We start from the raw sequence: 18,940 nt of genomic DNA, 5'->3' as shown, positions 1-18,940 counted from the left end.
CAGACCTAAAACAAGGCAGAGCTCAAGGAATGGCTGCAGAATGAATTTCATATTATGTGAAGAGATGTGTCTAAAATCCACACTCATGATCCCAGCTCATGGAGGACAGGCTGGGTGGTGGGCATTCATCTTTCTCTAAATGTGAATACCAAGTTGAAGTGATTGTAAGAGTCAAGAGTGGAGAATCATTGTGTGCCTGATAAGTATATTTTAATCTGCAGATTAAAATTAATTAATCAGTATTTAACCTGCCTAGGAAGAAAAGATAAAGATTTTAATGATAATTGTAGTGCCCGCTGGTGGGCAAATATCTATGAATACTTTTTAATGATACAATTTAATGATACCGAGAGTGAACTGATTCAGGGTCTCTGGATATGTATCAAACACCTTAGCAGTGTCTGTACTTGGGGCTTAAGGAAGTTAAAGTGCATGTGTGCAAAGATGAAGCTATAAGGAGGTTTTTCCAGCAAACAAAAAAAAAAAAAAAAAAAAAGGAAATGACTCAAAGGTCCAGTTCTCTTCAGTTGAGAGTTTGTAAACTGTGATACAGCCATGTGGTAAAAAGCCGGGCATTTGCTAAATGCAGAGACAAAGAGAAGAACATACATCTGACATCAAAAAATGTTCACTCTGACAGTGCTAATTTAAAAAAAAAATGCAGGCTACAAACAGCATGTGCTATAGGTCCTTTTTTTTTTTTTTTTTTTAAGGAAAAAAGCAAATATAAGTGAATAGAAAAAATAGTCAAAGAATACACAGTAAAAATGTAATAAGTCCCATTTTGGTTTTGTTTTGGTCTTTTTAGGGTCGCATCAGTGGCACGTAAGTCCCATTTTATGGTGGCATGTGGGTGATTTCATTTTGTTTGGCAAATGTTCACTTTCTGCATGCATTACATTTGAAATTAGGGGAAAAAAATCCCCAAATACTTAGGGTACCAAAAATGACTCTAAGGTTTTGTCCATTTCACAAAATTGGTTGAGTAGCTCCTGCTGTGGCTCAGTGGGATCTGAGGTGTCTCTGGAGCGTAGGGACATAGGTCCGATCCCTGGCCTGGCACCGTGGGTTAAGGATCAGACATTGCTGCAGCGTCGGGTGCAGGTCAAAACTATGGCTCAGATCTGATGAGATTAGCCTGTGCAGGGTGGTGGGCTGCAGTGGGCTCAAGAAGGAGGGGGAGGCAAAGGAAGGAGGATGCAAGAGTAAGCACCTTGGTCCAGATCTTTGCTGAGTAGGGGAGCTAGGCTGCAGCTGGATTTAGAGAGTTGGAGGGGGTGCTGGTTTTAATCATAGAGACTTTGAAAGTTCAACCCAGATACTAAAGAATCAAAAAGAAAGGGTAAATTAGAAGTTTCAGGGAGTTTCCGTCGTGGCTCAGCAGAAACGAACCTGACTGGCATCTGTGAGGAGGCAGGTTCAATCCCTGACCTTGCTCAGTGGGTTAGGATCTGGCATTGCCGTGAGATGTGTAGGTCGCAGACGCAGCTCAGATCTGGCATTGCTGTGGCTGTGGTGTAGGCTGGCAGCTACAGCTCAGATTTGACCCCTAGCTTGGGATATTCCACATGGCATGGGTGTGGCCCTAAATAGACAAAAAAGAAGAAGTTTTTTCAGGAGAGAGTAAGGAGAATCAGGAAAGGTCCTGGAGGAGGAAGAAGAAGAGATAAATCCAGAGCGTGGGTAAGGAAGAAGGTAGCCCCCTCTTCACTATCACAGGTGGGAAAGAGGCTGAATACAGATACAGCTTCCTTTGCAGCTCTGGCACCAGAACTTTTCGGGAGTTCCTGTCTAAAGACTTCTATTTTTCTCTGTGCAGTAGGAGGTGAGGTTATTTGCCTTGAGTGAGTGGGAGATGGTGGGGCAGGAGATTTGAGAAGTGAGGAAAAATTTGAAATAGTTATCCTAGAGAGTGGGAGAGAGCTTCCTCAGGAAGCTGGAAGCTCTGAGGCCCCAGGTGAGGCTGAAGACATTGCCTTTTTAGTGGCACCAACCTGCAATGAGGTGGGATTTCCTCCCACGGGGCTCCGCAGCCTGGGTGTGGGCAGGGAGAAGTCACACAGCAGGGCTGAAGAAAGACTGGAACTTGTTTGGCAGGTGCAACAGAAGCACAGTGGGTTTGGCGAGTTGAGGATATTGGCAAGAGGGATATGAAAGTCATGAGTTTTAAGATCCAAGCCAGTGGGGACAGCAGTGGAGCCAGGAGCGAGGGATGAGGAGAAGGAAGCCGAGAAGGTGGCAGAGTCTGAGGTCTCTGTAATCCTGAAGATCAGAGGTGGTGGAAGGAACCACCTGGGAATCTTGGAAAGATGAGGTTGTGTTTGGAAGTTACATGCCTGAGCTTAATTACTTCCTAAGGGAAGGAGTTCTAGGCCAGGCAGAGACCTTGGGAGTGAGGGGGTGAGGGGGAGAGAAGGTCCATGTCATTGGGAAGAGGATATCGGAGGTGAGACCAGAGTGTTGGGCCAGTTGGTGCCCAAGAGGATGCTGGCATCACTTTGACCCTAGTAGGGACTGGGGAGGGGAGGGGAGAAGGAAAAGGGGAACCAGGAACCTGAGTCTTTAGGGACAGAGGAGAATGATGGGTGAGTAGGTAGAGACCAGCAGCGAGGAGGGTGAAAGGGCCAGGAGGTACAGCTGCGGGAGGGCAGAGGTGTAGGAGTTTCACGTAAGGTTGAGGATCAGGAGCCTAGAAGAGGCACCAGAAAGTGTGAACAAATTTGGAGTCATTACCGCAACTTGATAAGCAACTTGAGAGTAAGCAGGGGGAACATGCTGAGTTATGGGGTGACTCTGCCTCTTGTGTGAAGGGACAGGAGGGGGTCAAGGCACAAGGCAGAGAGACTCTCTGCACTGTAGGATTTGACTGGTAAGAGATCAGTGGAGACCATGGGTGGTTTCCTGGAGAAAAAAGACCTTGATCTAGACCACGATGCTTAGGTCGCATTATTATAAGCAAAGGTGTATGGGAAGTAAAGATTATTTCTGGGAAGATGAATACCCTGAAGCAAAGCCTTAGGAAAATCACTCTCCTTCTCTGGGCTTCAGTTTCTCCTTTATATGATAGGGAAACAGGAAACAGTTGACCTAGATGGACTCCACCCAGCTTTACATTTCTGTGATTATGTGATACCTGGGCCCTTGTTACAAGGAAGTAACTATAAGTAACAACAACAACAACAACAAATTCTTTAAAAACAAAATCATATTAAAACAAGAAACAAGGGGGGTGGGGGGATGTGCTTGGGCTGTGGGATGGAAATCCTGTGAAATCAGATTGTTCTGATCATTACACAACTACAGATGTGATAAATTCATTTGAGTAATTAAAAAAACTATAATAATAATAATAATAAAACAAGAAAGAAGCTTAATAAATGTACCGGAAGATTTGCCTGGGTCCGTCCATGGCCCCTGGGATAAAGACCAAACTCTTTCAAAAAACCGCACAAGGTCCTTTTCAACCTGCAAGCATCCTGTTGAACTGCCCTGTGCTCCAACCACACAGGCTGCTTGCAGTCTCTGCCATGTGCCTTGAGCTCCAGCCTCTGCCCCTGCTCAGGCTGTTTCCTCTGAATGCCTTTCCATGGCTCCTTCTCCTTCTTTTTTGGCACGTGGAAAATTCCTGGGCCAAGGATCGAACCCACACCACAGCAATAACCAGAGCCACAGCAATGACAATGCCAGATCCTTAACTTGCTGAGCCACCGAGGAACTCCCAAGGCTTCTTCTTTGTTATGCTTCCACATTCACTCTGCAAACTTAGTGTATGTGTCACCTGCACTTAGTGTATGTGTCACCTGTATGTGTCACCTTAGTGTATATGTCTCTTCCCATCCTCAGCCCCAAAGCACAGGCTTCCTTTTCTGTGCTCTTCATATGTTCTGCTTATCATTCTCTCTCAAAGGCAGGGACACCACTATTTTTCAAACAATAGACATTGAGGACCAAGAATCCAGGAGCAGCTTAGCTGGGGGTTCTGGCTCACGAGGCTTCAGTAAAGCTGCCAACCAGAGCTGCAGTCATCTGAAAGCTCCACTGAAGCTGGAGAATGTGCTTCCAGGATCCCTGACATGACAGGTGGCAGGAGAATGCATTTACACACTATGTGGGCCACCTACAACATGGTGACTTGCTTCTCCAGAGCAAATGCTGTATCTGGACCCAGGGTAGAAATGGCTGAGAGGCTGAGTTCAGCTGGGCCTCTGACTTTCTCCGAGTCATCTCAGAGTGTCTCCCTCTTCACCTGGTCCCTCCATGAGCCTTCTCCATGTGGTCTGTCCAGCATCACAGCTACATGGAAGCCCAGGGCTATAGATCGCCCTGCAATTTTGAGTACCTGTCCTCTGCAGAGCTTGCCTCTCAGAAGCTCCAGTCATCTTTCCACAGGGTAGGTCAGTTGTCTGAACGGGCAGAACAACATACAGTTTTTTCCTCTGGATGCTCAGCATGTCGCCTCCATGCCACTACTGCTCGGAAGAGTAGCTGACTTTTCAGGGCTCTGTCCTAGGGCCACACCTGCAGCATATGGAGGTTCCCAGGCTAGGGGTCTAATCAGGGCTGCCGCTGCTGGCCTACACTACAGCCACAGCAACATGGGATCTGAGCTGCAACTGTGACCTACACCATAGCTCCTGGCAAGGCTGGATCCTTAGCCCACTGAGCCAGGTCAGGGATCAAACCCACACCCTCATGGATGCTAGTCAGATTTGTTACCACTGAGCCATGACGGGAACTCCAGGGCAGTTCTTATAAGTGCTGTCTTACCCAGTTACTGGGGCCCCGGGGCTAGAAGCCAACTGGTCTCCCTTCTTAAGCAGATGATTTTGTCTACAAGCCCGACCACCTTCCTGATCATGCGCTCCCACTCTAGACAATATCCCTCAGTCCTAACTGTCCCAGGACTGGGTACCAGACTACTAGGGACAGCACCTAGACCCCAGAGCCTGCTGAAATCACTCAAACCAGCTAATCCTTCACCTACTGACTCTCCCTTGTATGTCCCTTCCTAGAAACCACACTAAGGGTGCTTGTCCACAGTTCCTCTCTGTCCTCCTGCCTCCTGACTGACTCCTGTGCCTCCCTTGAGTGACTGAGGGTAGGGTGCTAGTGACCCACCCTTTCTGGTTTCTTCTTGATCTGTCTGGCCTTCTCATACCTCGCCCAAGGCAATATGGTTAAAACATACACACTGTTCTTTAAATGTATTAAAGTAATGGTGAGAGCTCTAACCAATCAACCCTTCATCTCCGTAGTTTGTGACAACAGTGGTTGATTTCTCAGCCAGGGCGCCTGGTGGGCAGAGACCTCTCCTCCACATGATGTTCCAGGGAGCCAAGCTCCTTCCATCTGTGGCTCTATCATGCCCCCAGGATTTGGGGGTTCTCTGCTGGCTCCTCTAGGCCCTGCTAGGCTGCTTCACTTTTATTATTCACATCCAACAGGCCCGAACTCAGGCACATGGCCACCTCTAACTGCCAGGGCCCGAAAAAATATAGTCTAACTGAATGTCCATGAAGAAAAGGGAAGAAGTTGTATGGATGCTGACAAACTCATTAATGTATCATGTCATTTAATCCTTATACCTATGCTATGAGGGGAATACTGTTCTTTAGCCACAGGTTGTAACTAGAAAAACAGAGGTTCAGAAAAATTTAAGTAATTTTCCCAAAGATATACAGCTGATAAGGGAAACTTGAATTTGACTTCAAGTAGTCTGGACATATGTCCTCCATTTTAATCATTAAATTTAAATCATTAAATTTTCAGTGCTGAAAACCACTGACTGAATCGAAAGTTGATTTTCTCTGGTGAGAATTAAGCTGAAGTATAAGTTCACAGATATAAATTCTACCTTGCCTTCTAAGCAAGGCCACAGCATCTCCCAAGTCCAAGGGGGAGCTGTTCACATCATATCCATATGAATGTTCTTCCCTGGAATTGTTCAGTGCACAACCTATGCAGCCACATAGCAGCCCTGCCTTTAAGTGCCACATAAATTCAACAAACATTTTCTACCCACCTGCTGTCTGCCAAGCACCAGGCTATAGACTTACCTGCACATTATTTCACATCAAAGAATTCCTAAATGTATGTCTGATTAGGTAGCTTTGCATGAAGCAGAGCTTGTTGCCATGGAATTTTTTGGTCAGCCATATCCTGCCCCAGGGGAAAAGGCTTTGCTCTTTTGAAGCCCTGCCATCTCTTAGGAACCAGTCGAATGCCCCTTGGTGCCCACATCTGTCCTCTTGCCCCCACGGCTAGCTGGAACAAAGACAAATTCCCTTCACGTCTCAGTCTAACTGAGCATGCAGTGCACAAAGAATTTGACAATATGCCATTTTTGCCACTTTCCCCTCTTCTGTTTGGATAATTGCATTGTCAAGAATTACTTATCATACATTTAACACTTAATACCTATTTATTATGAGTTCATGTAACTGCTATTTAAAGAATAATCCGTGCTAACTCCCTTCTACCCCCATTTGATGCCACTCTGATTCTGTAATTGCTGGTTTCTGCGATATTATGCCACAAAACCTGAAAGCATAATTGGTTGTTTCATTCCAGACAATGCGTTTTCAAGATGCTTAAAGCTTAACTGGCAGATTTGAAGGGGAGCGGAGGCAGTCAGGCAAGCATGCTCACGGCAGGCTGGTCATGCAGAGTAATTTATGCAGGAACCATACGGGACTAAGGAGGGCAAAATTATTTCAAATAAATGAAGGGGAGGGGGAACACGATTCTTTTGTACAGAGCCTTTGTTTTAAGTTTTCAGCTGCCAGCGGCACTTCTGGCTGAAGTTAATCAGCCCCCAGTACAGAAAGAGTATAAAGCAGCAATGGAAAAACGGGCCTAACACAGAGTGCATTCTGGAGTGGAGGACTAATTGTGGCTTTGGGGCAGGGTCCCCAGGTTGGTCTTTGCCAGCCTGCCTTCCCTCCCCCAGCCTGGTTTTAGCTCTTCATTCTCTTTTCCTAAAAGTTCCTTTGGCTCATTTGCCCCAGGATTCTTATTCTTCATTCCTATCAAGGAATGATTATACTTTTTTTTTTTTTTTTTTTTTGCTTTTTAGCCTCCCCCGCCCCCAACCCCCCAGCACATGGAGGTTCCCAGGCTAGGGGTCCAATCGGAGCTATGGCCTCCGGCCTACACCATGGCTCACAGCAACGCCAGATCCTTAATCCACAGAGCAAGGCCAGGGATTGAACCCGCAACCTCATGGTTCCTAGTTGGATTGTTTCCACAACAGGAACGCCTGATTATACTTTTTAAGCCAAAGTGTTAGTGGGATATGTGAGCCTCCTCATAGCTCATACCATCCCTTACCCGTCTCCTCCCCGCTTCTCTTCTTTCCCTCCTTCCCATTTTCCTTCCTTTTCCCCTCCCTCCCTTCTTCTTCCTTCCTTCTTTCCTGCCTTCCCTCCTTCCTTCCTCTCATTGGCTTCTACTCTATAACTGTCCACAAAAGCGCCCACGATCTTCTGGAGGGAAGAGCAGAGAAAGAAAATGAAAATTACAATGGAGGGGCACTCAGACCTACACTGGAGGGGGGTTTGGCCCCAGCAAGAAGGCTCTGTGCCCCAGACCCCACAGAACTGTGCAGCCCAGCTCAGAGACACGGTCCTGGACAAGCTGACCTCCATCTATGTACCTCTCCGACCAGTCCATGTAAGGACATCAGTCCTGCAGGCTGGGGTGGCCCTTGGCAGAGTCCAACTTATCTGGGGTTCAGAGCTCCATGACCTCATTCACCCCACTGGGGAGATGCTAATGATTTGCTTTGGGGGAAGGCATGTTTCATTCTGGCTATCAATACATCCATAAGTCATAAATTATATATTGAACATCTGTACCAGGTCCTGACAGAGGCTGAGAAGGGCACAAAGGATCAGCCAGGTTCCTACCTCCCTACAGTTTATGTCTTGGAACAGATTAAAATATATATTATATATATATTATATATATGCACATTAGTTTCCTTGTCTGTAAAGTGGAAAATAACATGGTTTCTCCTTCACTGATGAATTAAATAAGAGAATGAGTACAAAATGCAAAGCTTCATGGCTTACAAATGGAAAAGGAAAAATAGGAGTTCCCGTCGTGGCTCAGTGGTTAATGAATCTGACTAGGAACCATGAGGTTGCGGGTTCAGTCCCTGCCCTCACTCAGTGGGTTAAGGATCCCGCGTTGCCGTGAGCTGTGGTGTAGGTCGCAGACGTGGCTCGGATCCCGCGTTGCTGTGGCTCTGGCATAGGCTGGTGGCTGCAGCTCCGACTGGACCCCTAGCCTGGGAACCTCCATATGCCACGGGAGCAGCCCAAGAAATGGCAAAAAGACAAAAAAAAAAAAAAAAAAAAAAAAAAGGGCAGGATGCCAGTGAAAAAGAAACTTCTAGTACTGCAGCAGAAACAGACTTTTCTGGGTCCTAGAATCTGGGAAAAGTTTTTCAAGAAGGCCTTTATATAAAGAGTGCCAAGTGACAAAATGGGTGAAATGTTCATGCACTCATTTATTCATTCATTCACTTATCCATTCGTTCAAAGACCCTTAGTGTCATGTACCTACCCACTGGGTTCAGTCTAACCATGGTAATTTTTCCAGAAAACACAGAAGGCATCCTCAGACAGTGGCTGCATTGGCATTTTTCTACAGAGGCAATGTTTTGGGGGTGATGGCAACCATACCAGAGCACCCATCTTCCTTCCCAACACCTCCTATTTTCCCTGTGCTACGGAAAGAACTAACTACTCAGACCTCTGATGGGGTCATGCTCCCTTGCTTTCAGAATAAACAATTTGATTCGATCCGCAAACATGAGATGACGAAGGTGACTCCCTCCCTTTAAAGACACTACAGAGTCATTGAAAGGACAAGAGAAATGAATGCCTATCATCGGTATCAATGAAGCAGATGCTAAAAAGTGCAATGGGAACCCCAGGAGTGCCTGCCATGTGTGAAGAGCTGCACATATACACATGTTATATACCTGGACTCAGGCCAGTGAGCTGGACAGGAGCCTGTATGTGGTAATGATAATACCAGCCACCATTTATCGACCATCTGACTCTACCAGGAGCTGTGCCGAGGGGGGGGGTTGTTTTTATTTTTATTTATTTATTTATTTGCTTTTTAGGGCTGTACCCGCAGCATATGGAAGTTTCCAGGCTAGGGGTCCAATCGGAGCTATGGCTGCCAGCCTACACGACAGCCACAGCAACTCGGGATCGGAGGCACGTCTGTAACCTACACCACAGCTCACCACAACACAGGTCCCTGACCCGCTGAGTGAGGCCAGGGATCAAACCTGCATCCTCATGGATACTAGTTGGACTTGTTTCCACTGGGCCACAGTGGAAACTGCTGTTTTTTGTTTTTATTTGTATTGTTTTATTTTATTTTATTTTTGTATAGCACAGGGAACTGTGACTCGACATACTGTAATAAACTATGAACAAAAATCTGAAAAAGAATATATACATAAAACCGAATCACTCCTCTGCCTATCTGAAACCAACACAACACTGTAAATCAACTACATCTCATTTGAAAAAATAAATAAATAAATAACAAGCAAACAAAAAGCCATTTACATGCAGCGCAGGATGCTGCCCCGGCTGCTGCACCACTGGGACAGTCAAGCTGGGAAAGAGCAGAGGGGGCACGGCTGTGTCTCCTGGGAGGGGCCCTGTGCCCCAGGACAGCCATGCTGGTGTGAGGACCCCAACCTACCTCAGAGATGCTCCATCGATGTCCCTCCTCCCCACTCCGAGGAAGCCGCTGTGTGAGGTGGCCGTTTTGCTTGCTGTCACTGCATAAGCAACGCTGGGGAGAGCCTTCATCAGCAGCAATCATAGAAGGTTCCGTCTCGTGGGCAGCAGGCTTTCAGGAACCTCCTTACAGTGCAGACGGCAGTGGACCCGACTTCGATTCCCTTTTCTCGCATCATCATGCAGGGCCCAGAACCCATCCCAGCATCGACGCGGATTCGCCATCTGTCTGCACACGCGGAGTATGAGAACATGGAGCGCAGTGTGCTGGCGCCTTCGCATCTCAACAGGAAGAGGGATGCTGTTTTACTCGTGCTGTATTTTCTTTCTTTGCTCACCTAATTTAAAAAAAAAAAATCTTAGCCCCATTTTGTGGAGAATCTATGTTTCACCTAAAGTTCTTATCTGTTCATAACCGAACATTCCCGTCATGCTTTGCTGTCTTTTTTTTTTTTTTTTTCCGTCCGACGGAGCCATTGATCTGAGATTTTTCTGTAGCTGTGACAAGGGAAGATTGGAATTTTAGAGAGGTTAGTGGGAGTCCACGCGCACCTGACCCTCTGAGGAGCCCCTGTTGGCCCTATCAGTGCTGGGCACCAGGCAGGGGAAGAGAGGCTGGTGCTGAGACCGGGTTAGGCAGCCTCAGGAAAGCGGGTCCCAGGGCAGCGGGGTCCCTTCCCTGTCCTGGCACCAGACTGGCGCTCACGGGTCTGACGTGCCTGGGTCTCTCTCGCAGACGCCAGGTCTGTCCAACAACCATCGGAGCGAGATCCCAGCAGATCTGGCCGACTGCCCCAAGCTCAAGGAGACCTGCTTCCAAAGAACCAGGCTGCAGGACAAGTGCCTGCAGATGGTCCACAGCTGCCAGACCAGGTTTATCCTGGAGTACCTGTGCCCTGGGGGCCAAGACAAGGCCAAGACCAGAGAAGGAAGAGGAAGGAGCTGAGGGATAGAGACAAAGGTGAGGGTGAGGAGGTGGTGGTGGAGGCGCTGCGGGCTGCTGCACAGGGACCTGCACATGTCTGAGAACCCAGCCCCAGTGACAATCGGGGTGAGCCCTAAGGTCAGAGACTTCTGGCTGTTCATTGTGGGCGCTGTGGTGTTGGAACGTGGACCCGGGAACACACTCAGATTCTTCCTCTCCTCCCAGGTGTGTGCCTTCGAACCAGACCAGGCCGGGAGGAGAGGCCGCCTGGCCGGTGACCTTGACCATCACTCCAGCCAAATGCCTCAGTTTCTTCCCTGGAAAACAGGATGCAGCAGGACCCAGATCGGTTGGACGGGAGCTAGAGGTGGTTAACGGGACCAGGGCCTCATCTCCCCAGGGTGCCAGTGTTCCTGGAGTTTCTGATATGTTGGTGGGTTCCTGATTTCTGTAATAAATGACACATTTAGTCTCATGTGAGATATATATTAAAGTTGTCAGCTCTTCTTGTTCTTAGGTGAGTTGTTTAGTTTTTAAGTTTTAGTTAGATGATTTTGTTCTTTTTCTGTGAAGTTGGCCCAGCTTTGAAAATAAAAGGTACATCCTTGCACATGGGAAACCCCTCATGTGGCCTGCAGGTCTGAGGCCGCCTTGTGGAAGGCCATGCATTTAGGGAAGAAGCCCACATGGACCAGGCAGGAGCTCAGAACTTGAAGATCAGTGTTTTGGAAGAAAAACATGCTGGGGTCCTGTTTTCTTTTTAAGTCGTGCTTTTGTTTATTCAGTCATAAATTTTAGTTGACAATGGGTTCTTTGAAGTCTCAAGTGTTGCATACTAGAGTCAGGGAAAAGAAGAAATTCTGAGGATAAACAGATAACATAGTTTTCTGATGATGGTGTTCACAAAATAAGTATTTAGCTGTGATGACAGGTGGACTAGCCCTGCCAGCCTGGCACACTGAGCTCTGCCCATTCTTTTTTTTCTTTTTAGGGCTGCACCTATGGCACATAGAAGTTCCTGGGCCAGTGGGTCCAATCAGAGCTGTAGCTGCCAGCCTAAGCCTCAGCCACAGCAACGCCAGATCTGAGCCACGTCTGCCACCTACACTGCAGCTCACAGCAACATCGGATCCTTAACCCACTGAGCAAGGCCAGGGATCAAACCCACATCCTCATGGATACTAGTCAGGTTCTTAACCCACTGAGCCACAATGGGAACTCCACGTGGTTTAATTTTTAATTCAACTCAGTGAGGTAGGAATGATTATTACCACCATCTGACTGATCTGAGGCATATAGAGATTAAGAATCTTGCCTCAGCTTACATAGCTGGTATATGGGGGAGCTGGGATTCTAATCTACTCCTGTGTGGCTCCAGAGCCTGTGTCCCATCCATCATGAAATGCTGCCTCCCACCATAGAATATCATAATACTGATGATGATGGTGGCAATGATGGTTTTGGTGATGATAACAATGGTGGCACTGATGATGATGGTGATAATTTAAAAATAATAATAAATATCTGCATAAAGTCTTACCAGTTGGCACTAAAGACCTGTTAGGGAGAGCCTGGCCATTAGAAAAATGCCCCGGCAAACGTCAAAGCTCTGGGTGGCAGCTACTGCTAAGATCTGAAGCAAGGAGAGAATTTTACTTGTTGCTTTGCAGAGAAAGGGATTGGATGGGAAAAGTGTAACTGGTAACACAAGGAGAGAGAAAAGGGGAGCCAGCATGCTGGGAGGTAGCTGGGACCAGGCCAGGTGAGGCAGCAGCAAAATCTCCAGAATGCAGCAGGTCGGGGTGGCTGGAGGGTTTGGGGGGAAAATGCCACCTAAACTGCATTTAATGGGGTTGGCATTGGCTGTGACATCCACTTTCTCAAACACTCTCCCCCTTCTGAAATATCAAGTCTATCATGCGCAAGAATGTGGGAACGGCTTTTGGGTAATATTGAAGAAAGGTGATGAAGAGTTCCCATTGTGGCTCAGTGGGTTAAGAGCCCAACATAATCTTTGTCCTGGAAGAGTTCCTGTGGTGGCTCAGTGGGTTAAGAACCTGACATAGAGTCCATGAGGGTTAAGGATCTGGCGCTGTGGCAAGCCAAGACGTGGATCGAAGATGCAGTTCAGATTTGGTTTTGCTATGGTTGTGGCATAGGCTAGCAGCTGCAGCTCCTATATGACCCCTAGCCCAGGAACTTCCATATGCTACAGGTGCAGCCCTTAAAAAAAAAAAAAAAAAAAAGAGTAACTGCTAATTCCATAGAGTGGAGGTGGGTTGATGTCACTTGGGAAGGGGTACAAGTCCAGGCCCGGCCAGCCCACCACAAACGCCCTTCTGCTGGGCATGCCCTATTGGCCCTGCATCAATGAGCATTGGAGCTGGGGCTCCCTGAACCCAGGGACTGGTGATTAAATTATGAGCTCTACATTTCTGAATATCAAAAGGCTCCCTGTGTCCAAGGGAGCCTGTGGTTAGCTGCACACAAGTACAGCACAAGTCCCATAAGTAATAATTAGAGACAGAATAACTGGCCAAGCTACTCGTGTTCCACCTGGTCCTGACGTTTCCAAGGGTTTCGTTTCCAGTCCAGTTATTTTGCTTGCAGTGAGAACCTGAGTGGCCAGGGGGCCCAGCTGGTTCTTAGGCTCGCTCACCATTTTGTGCTCCTCGAATGATTTTGCAGGTTAAAACAGAAAAGAACGTCTGACTCCCACAGGATGATGAGCAGAAGGCTTAGCGGAGACCACCATAAAGCCAGTGACCCTATTCTTTGGGATTTTCACCGAGAAAAGAAAACCATTTTCCCATCTCTGCTGTCACTATCCTTGCAGAACCAGAGGCCAGTCTGTTTGGTGGCAAGTGGTGATCAGCTGGTGGCTGGGAAGAAGATTATTGTCTGGTAATAGAGCTGTCAAAATATTGCTAAAAATAGTGTAATTTCTTCTCTTTGGTGTGGTTTCAGAGCTTTGGGTTGTTAGAAGCTTGGAATTAACACCTGAGATGGGATGGAATGGATTTCCTGCACCATATGCATCTCTGGGCTTAAACAGGGGACAGCTGAATGTGGCTCCATTTGCTGATGAGGCATTTGGTATTTGGTGGGGGGTGGAGAGAACCCCCCTGTGAGATTTTACCAGCATACTTTCATGTGCTAGCTTGCTAGATGTAGACCACCGAGCTAGCCCTGGGGAGACTGGTCTCAGCCTGGCAAGGCTGATGGGGATAATGGATGTTCTGGACTCCTCTGGGTACTCTTCTTAGGGCTTTTCATGCATCAGCCAGTGGAATTCCTACAACTGGGACCTGAGAGGCTTGGGACCATGGTCCCTCAGATAGTAAGGAGTGGGGCTGGAATACAAACCCAAGTCTCTCAGGTGTCCAAGCCTGATTTCTTCATCATGATACTGTACAATCATTTAGGACATTATACATGCTTGAATGAGAAATGTACCCAGGTCTGCGGAGGTTCTAGGAAGGGTAACCAGTTCCCTGAGTCTCTAATATTCCCCCAGTGCTGTCTGAATCTTTTCTTTTCTTTTTCTTTTTGACATTTTAGGGCCGCGCCAGTGGTATACGGAGGTTCCCAGGCTAGGGGGTCTAATCGGAGCTGTTGCTGCCGGCCTGCACCACAGCCACAGCAATGCCAGATCTGAGCCACAACTGCAACCTACACCACAGCTCACAGCAACGCCAGATCCTTAACACGCTGAGCGAGGCCAGGGATCTAACCTGCAACCTCATAGTTCCTAATCAGATTCATTTCCGCCGCTCCACGACAGGAACTCCATGTCTGAATATTTTCAATCGTATAGCACTATTAGTTAAAAAAACAAAAGCAAAGAGTGAGCTCTTCCTTCAGTGTGTTTTTTACCTCATACATTGTATGCCTGTACCACTGTACTAATGTATTTTATACTTTAAAACACAAACAAGGTGGAGTTCCTGCTGTGGCACAGGGTTAATGAACTGGCTTATCCCTCTGGAGGTGCTGGTTCAATTCCTCGCCCAGTGCAGTAGGTGAAGGATCCTGCCATTGCTGCAGCCATGGTGTTAAGTTGAAGCTCTGGCTCAGACTGGATCCCTGGCCTGGGAACTTCCATATGCTGCACTGGCAGCCAAAAAAAAAAAAAAAAAAAAAAAAAAAAAACATACAAAGTCATATGATATTACTTATATGTGGAATCTAATAAAAATGATACCAAAGAACTTATTTATAAAACAGAAACAACTTCATGGATTTCTAAATCAAACTTATGGCCACCAAAGGGGAAACTGGGAGTGGGGATAAACACATACACACTACTATATATAAAATAGATAACTAACAAGGACCCACTGTATAGCACAAGGAAATCTACTCAATATTCTGTGATCACTCACATGGGAAAAAAGAATGGATATGTGTATATGTATGACTGATTCACTTTGCTGTACACCTGAAACTAATACAACATTGTAAGTCAACTATACGCCAATAACATTTCTAAAAACCACACATACAAAGTAGAAATGAAAAAGGATGAGGTATTGCTTCAATTAATAAATGCATGAATGAAAGTTTTCATAAAATGAAGAATGATAAACCACCTAGTCAGTGGCCCCCTGATTTTTGGAGAAATTGCATGGGGACTATGTTCCTGGCCTAGATGGGCCACAGCGCTGACTGAGTTCTGAGTTTCTGAATGTCTAGGTCAGTTTGTTTGTCACCGAAAGGGTGAGAAGGGATGTTCAAAGGTCACCTGGCTAATTAACAAGGGCGTTATGTCCACTTGTTCAGAATGTCAGGGAAGCTCCACCGGTATTTCTGACCCGGCCTTATGTATTTTCATGGCGTGAGAGGTAGGGCACTTAGGGAGCATGAGATGCTAGATGCCCATGGGCGACACACAGAAAGACAGTGTTCACCAGGACAGACCGCAGAGTCCCCCATCTCTGTGCTTTCCATCTACTTCTTGTGAGAATATGGGGAAAATGGCTTTGCCTCTCAGAGTCTTCATTCTCTCACTTTAAAAATGGAGATAAATCCCTGTCTCACCAGGTTTCCTGTGAAGAGTATCACCTCGAGGGTACTTTCAAAGCACTTTGTAAAGTGCTTGGAGCCTTTTTGTAAGCACCGAAGATTTTCAGGGCACCTCCCCTGTATGGGTTAGAGCAAATGGAGCCATTATCTTTGGATGATCACTGGACCAAGCCCTGAAACACCAAGATGGTGTTGTCAGGGTTCCTGTCCTCAACAGCTGGTATTAGGGTGAGTCGGAAAGCTACACTTGGAAATCAATTACAGTCCATAGGGAGAAATGCGGTGCAGCAACGAAAAAGAATGAGATAGAACCACAAAAAGTAGAGGACAATACTTCAAGGATACAGTGGTGAGCATCTCTGGTACATTCCTGTCTCCTAGAAAAGGGTCAGTAAAATAAGACCCCCACAGGCTAAACGAGGCCCCAAGCCCCCGGCCAAAAGTGGTTGTTACCTATTTAAAGGATTGTACGACAAACAAGGAAGACTATGTGCTGGAGATCATACATGGTCAGCAAAGTCTAAAATATTTACTATCAGGCCCTTTACAGAAAGTTTGCTAATGCCTGGTATATTTTAAGTATTCACTGAATATTGTTTGAATAGGTGAATATATTGATACCACATAAAAATTCATATACACACACACACACACACATTTTTCTTTTACACGGGTACACAGAGATGGCAACTGCATAGAAAAAAGTGTGGAAGGATGTGTGCCACACTGTTAAGGTCCATTTTCTCTGAAGATCAGGGACGATGAGGAAAATCCAATGAATATGGTTGTATCTATAATGTGGAATTATGTTTTAGGACATTGTATTCATGTGTTACCTTATAATTAAAAAGTAATATGATTAAAACTATACCTTTATTTTAAAAAAGTTTTTATCAGTAGAGAATGGGGGCTGCACATTTGCCCAAGATACTAACCCGCTTTGATCTTAAATGATAATAAATGACAGTCTATTCTCATGATAATTGAATGAGATCATGTATGGAATATGCCCAGAACATAATCAGCACTCAACATTTTGTTGGTTATCTGCCTCAAAAGAACTGCGCTCAGGAGTTCCCGTCGTGGCGCAGTGGTTAATGAATCTGACTAGGAACGATGAGGTTGCGGGTTCGATCCCTGGCCTTGCTCAGTGGGTTAACAATCCGGCGTGAACTGTGATGTTGGTTGCAAACGCAGCTCGGATCCTGCGTTGCTGTGGCCCTGGCATAGGACGGTGGCTACAGCTCCAATTAGACCCCTAGCCTGGGAACCTCCATATGCCAAGGGAGCGGCCCTAGAAATGGAAAAAAAAAAAAAAAAGAACTGCGCTCAATCCTGAGTTCCCTGTCTCAGTTAATGACCTTGCCAACCATCTGCCTATGCCAGAGCCCTGCTACACATCTGCCTCTCACTGCCCCACATCATGCAATTGGTCCACAAGTTCTACATCTCCTCCTGTAGAGAATTTGTCATCTGAATATTGCAGTGACTTTCTCAGTGGTTTCTTTTGCTCTGTCCTCTTCCCCTTTGAAGTCATCTTTCCCAGTAGTGCTCATCCTGCCTTGCTAACCAGCCTCTGACAACTTCTGCTCCTATGGCATAAGCAGCAAACTCAGTGTGATATTCAAGGTTCTTCCATAATCTAGCCCCCTACTCTCACTGCACCCTATGCACAGGTATCTCTGCTCTTTCAGAAACACTTCTAGGACCTTAGACAGCTATTTCTTCTCTCTGGCATGCCCCATTTTCCCTCTTTCCCAAATATCAATCTATACTTCAAATACTCTCTCCTCAGGGAGGGAGAAGAATCGGGAGCTTGGGGTTAACGGATGCAAACTATTGCTCTTGGAATGGATTTACAATGAGATCCTGCTGTGTAGCATTTAGAACCATGTCTAGATACTTACATCGCGACACAGCAATGGGAAGAAAAAGTATGTATACATGTATGTGTAACCTGGTCCCCATGCTGTACAGCAGGAAAAAATAAAAATAAAATAAAAAAATAAAAGATAAATTAGGCTAAAAGAAGGATCTAAAAACTACCAGTTCTCATATTGCTATATTTGGATATAAAAATATGAATACATATGAATAATTTAGAGCAAAAACATTATCTCCTCTATAATGTTTTCCTCAAATACATCCATCCACCCATCCACCCACTCATTCATCCATCCACAAATGTTTACTGAAGACCTGCAATGTCCTGAGAACTTCAGCTGATCCTGAAAGTGCAGTGATTATCAACATGAACACATGCTTTGCCCTCAAGTGCCATCGACTCTAAAAAAGAGGGGTGCAGTCCTCCCAGGGACATCCAGGAAGTCCACCTGTCTTGCTACTAAATCAAGCTTTGCTCTTGCCTCAGTATTGCATACTCACACCCAGAGAAGACAGTTCCACTCCTTTTTCTGGAACTTAAGCTATTCTGCCTCACACTAAACCCTGAAAAAAGTTTAAAAAAACCTGGAAAGCAGTTAGGACCCCAACACATAATCTGGAGTCAAACCTCAATTTGAATTCTGGCCTCAGCAATTACCAACTGGGTAACCAATTTTCTCATTTTTACACTGGGGATAAAAATATTCACTTCACAGTTATGATTGTTGGGGCCAGATTTGATAGAGTGTATTCTAGTATGAAGACTCAGCTGCAATCAACAGAAAGATATTCAACCCTTGTAAGCTGGTGAGCTGATGGTGAGAAGATCCAAGGGTGGACTCTTCACACACAGTTGGATCCAGAATTGAAAGACAGGGCTTTTGTCTGCTTATTCATCTACTGCTATAACCCAGGTTCATACTCAGACAAGACAAAGTCACAAGAAGCTAGAGGTTTCATGTCCCCATAGCAGGCAATCTCAGATAAAGGCATCACCTCTTTGTTAGTAGATCCAGGGTAGGTGTCACGAAAGAGTCTGGTACCCTTGTTAAAGGACTAATTCAGACATAAGAGAAGGCTCCTTGTTGCTGTCTTTCTCCCTTCCCCCCTCCTTTTTTTGCTACGTTCCCTGCCCAGGTCTTTGACTGATGACAAACTGCAGGGCTGGCTCAGCTTTTATAGATACAGTTCAGACAATTATCAATATTCTTCAGTTTTAAGATGGTGCTCAATATGTAATAATCAAGAAATTATTATCACACTTCATAAAAACGGTCATTCATGGACCTGATTGGAGCAATAAAAAATTTGAATCACTAGATGTGCATGTTCCCAG

The 18,940-nt window shown here is 46.0% G+C and overlaps 2 long non-coding RNA genes across 2 annotated transcripts in view; one reads left to right on the top strand and one right to left on the bottom strand.

The window, feature by feature from the left end:
• LOC110257222 overlaps positions 1-18,940 on the bottom strand; it is a 407,568-nt gene that overhangs the window by 62,544 nt on the left and 326,084 nt on the right. The window contains exon 6 of the long non-coding RNA XR_002339533.1: positions 9,733-10,108. This is a non-coding gene — a long non-coding RNA (uncharacterized LOC110257222). The remainder of the gene's footprint in view (positions 1-9,732; positions 10,109-18,940) is intronic.
• On the top strand, positions 10,145-11,391 carry LOC102167394. Its single transcript, XR_308476.3, has 3 exons — positions 10,145-10,300; positions 10,507-10,731; positions 10,921-11,391. It is a non-coding gene; the product is annotated as an uncharacterized LOC102167394 (long non-coding RNA).

The sequence above is a fragment of the Sus scrofa genome, chromosome 16 (assembly GCF_000003025.6).
Source record: "Sus scrofa isolate TJ Tabasco breed Duroc chromosome 16, Sscrofa11.1, whole genome shotgun sequence".
Taxonomy (NCBI): domain Eukaryota; kingdom Metazoa; phylum Chordata; class Mammalia; order Artiodactyla; family Suidae; genus Sus; species Sus scrofa.
The sequence above is the reverse complement of the archived record's forward strand: the minus strand, read 5'-3'. Positions and strand labels throughout refer to the sequence as shown.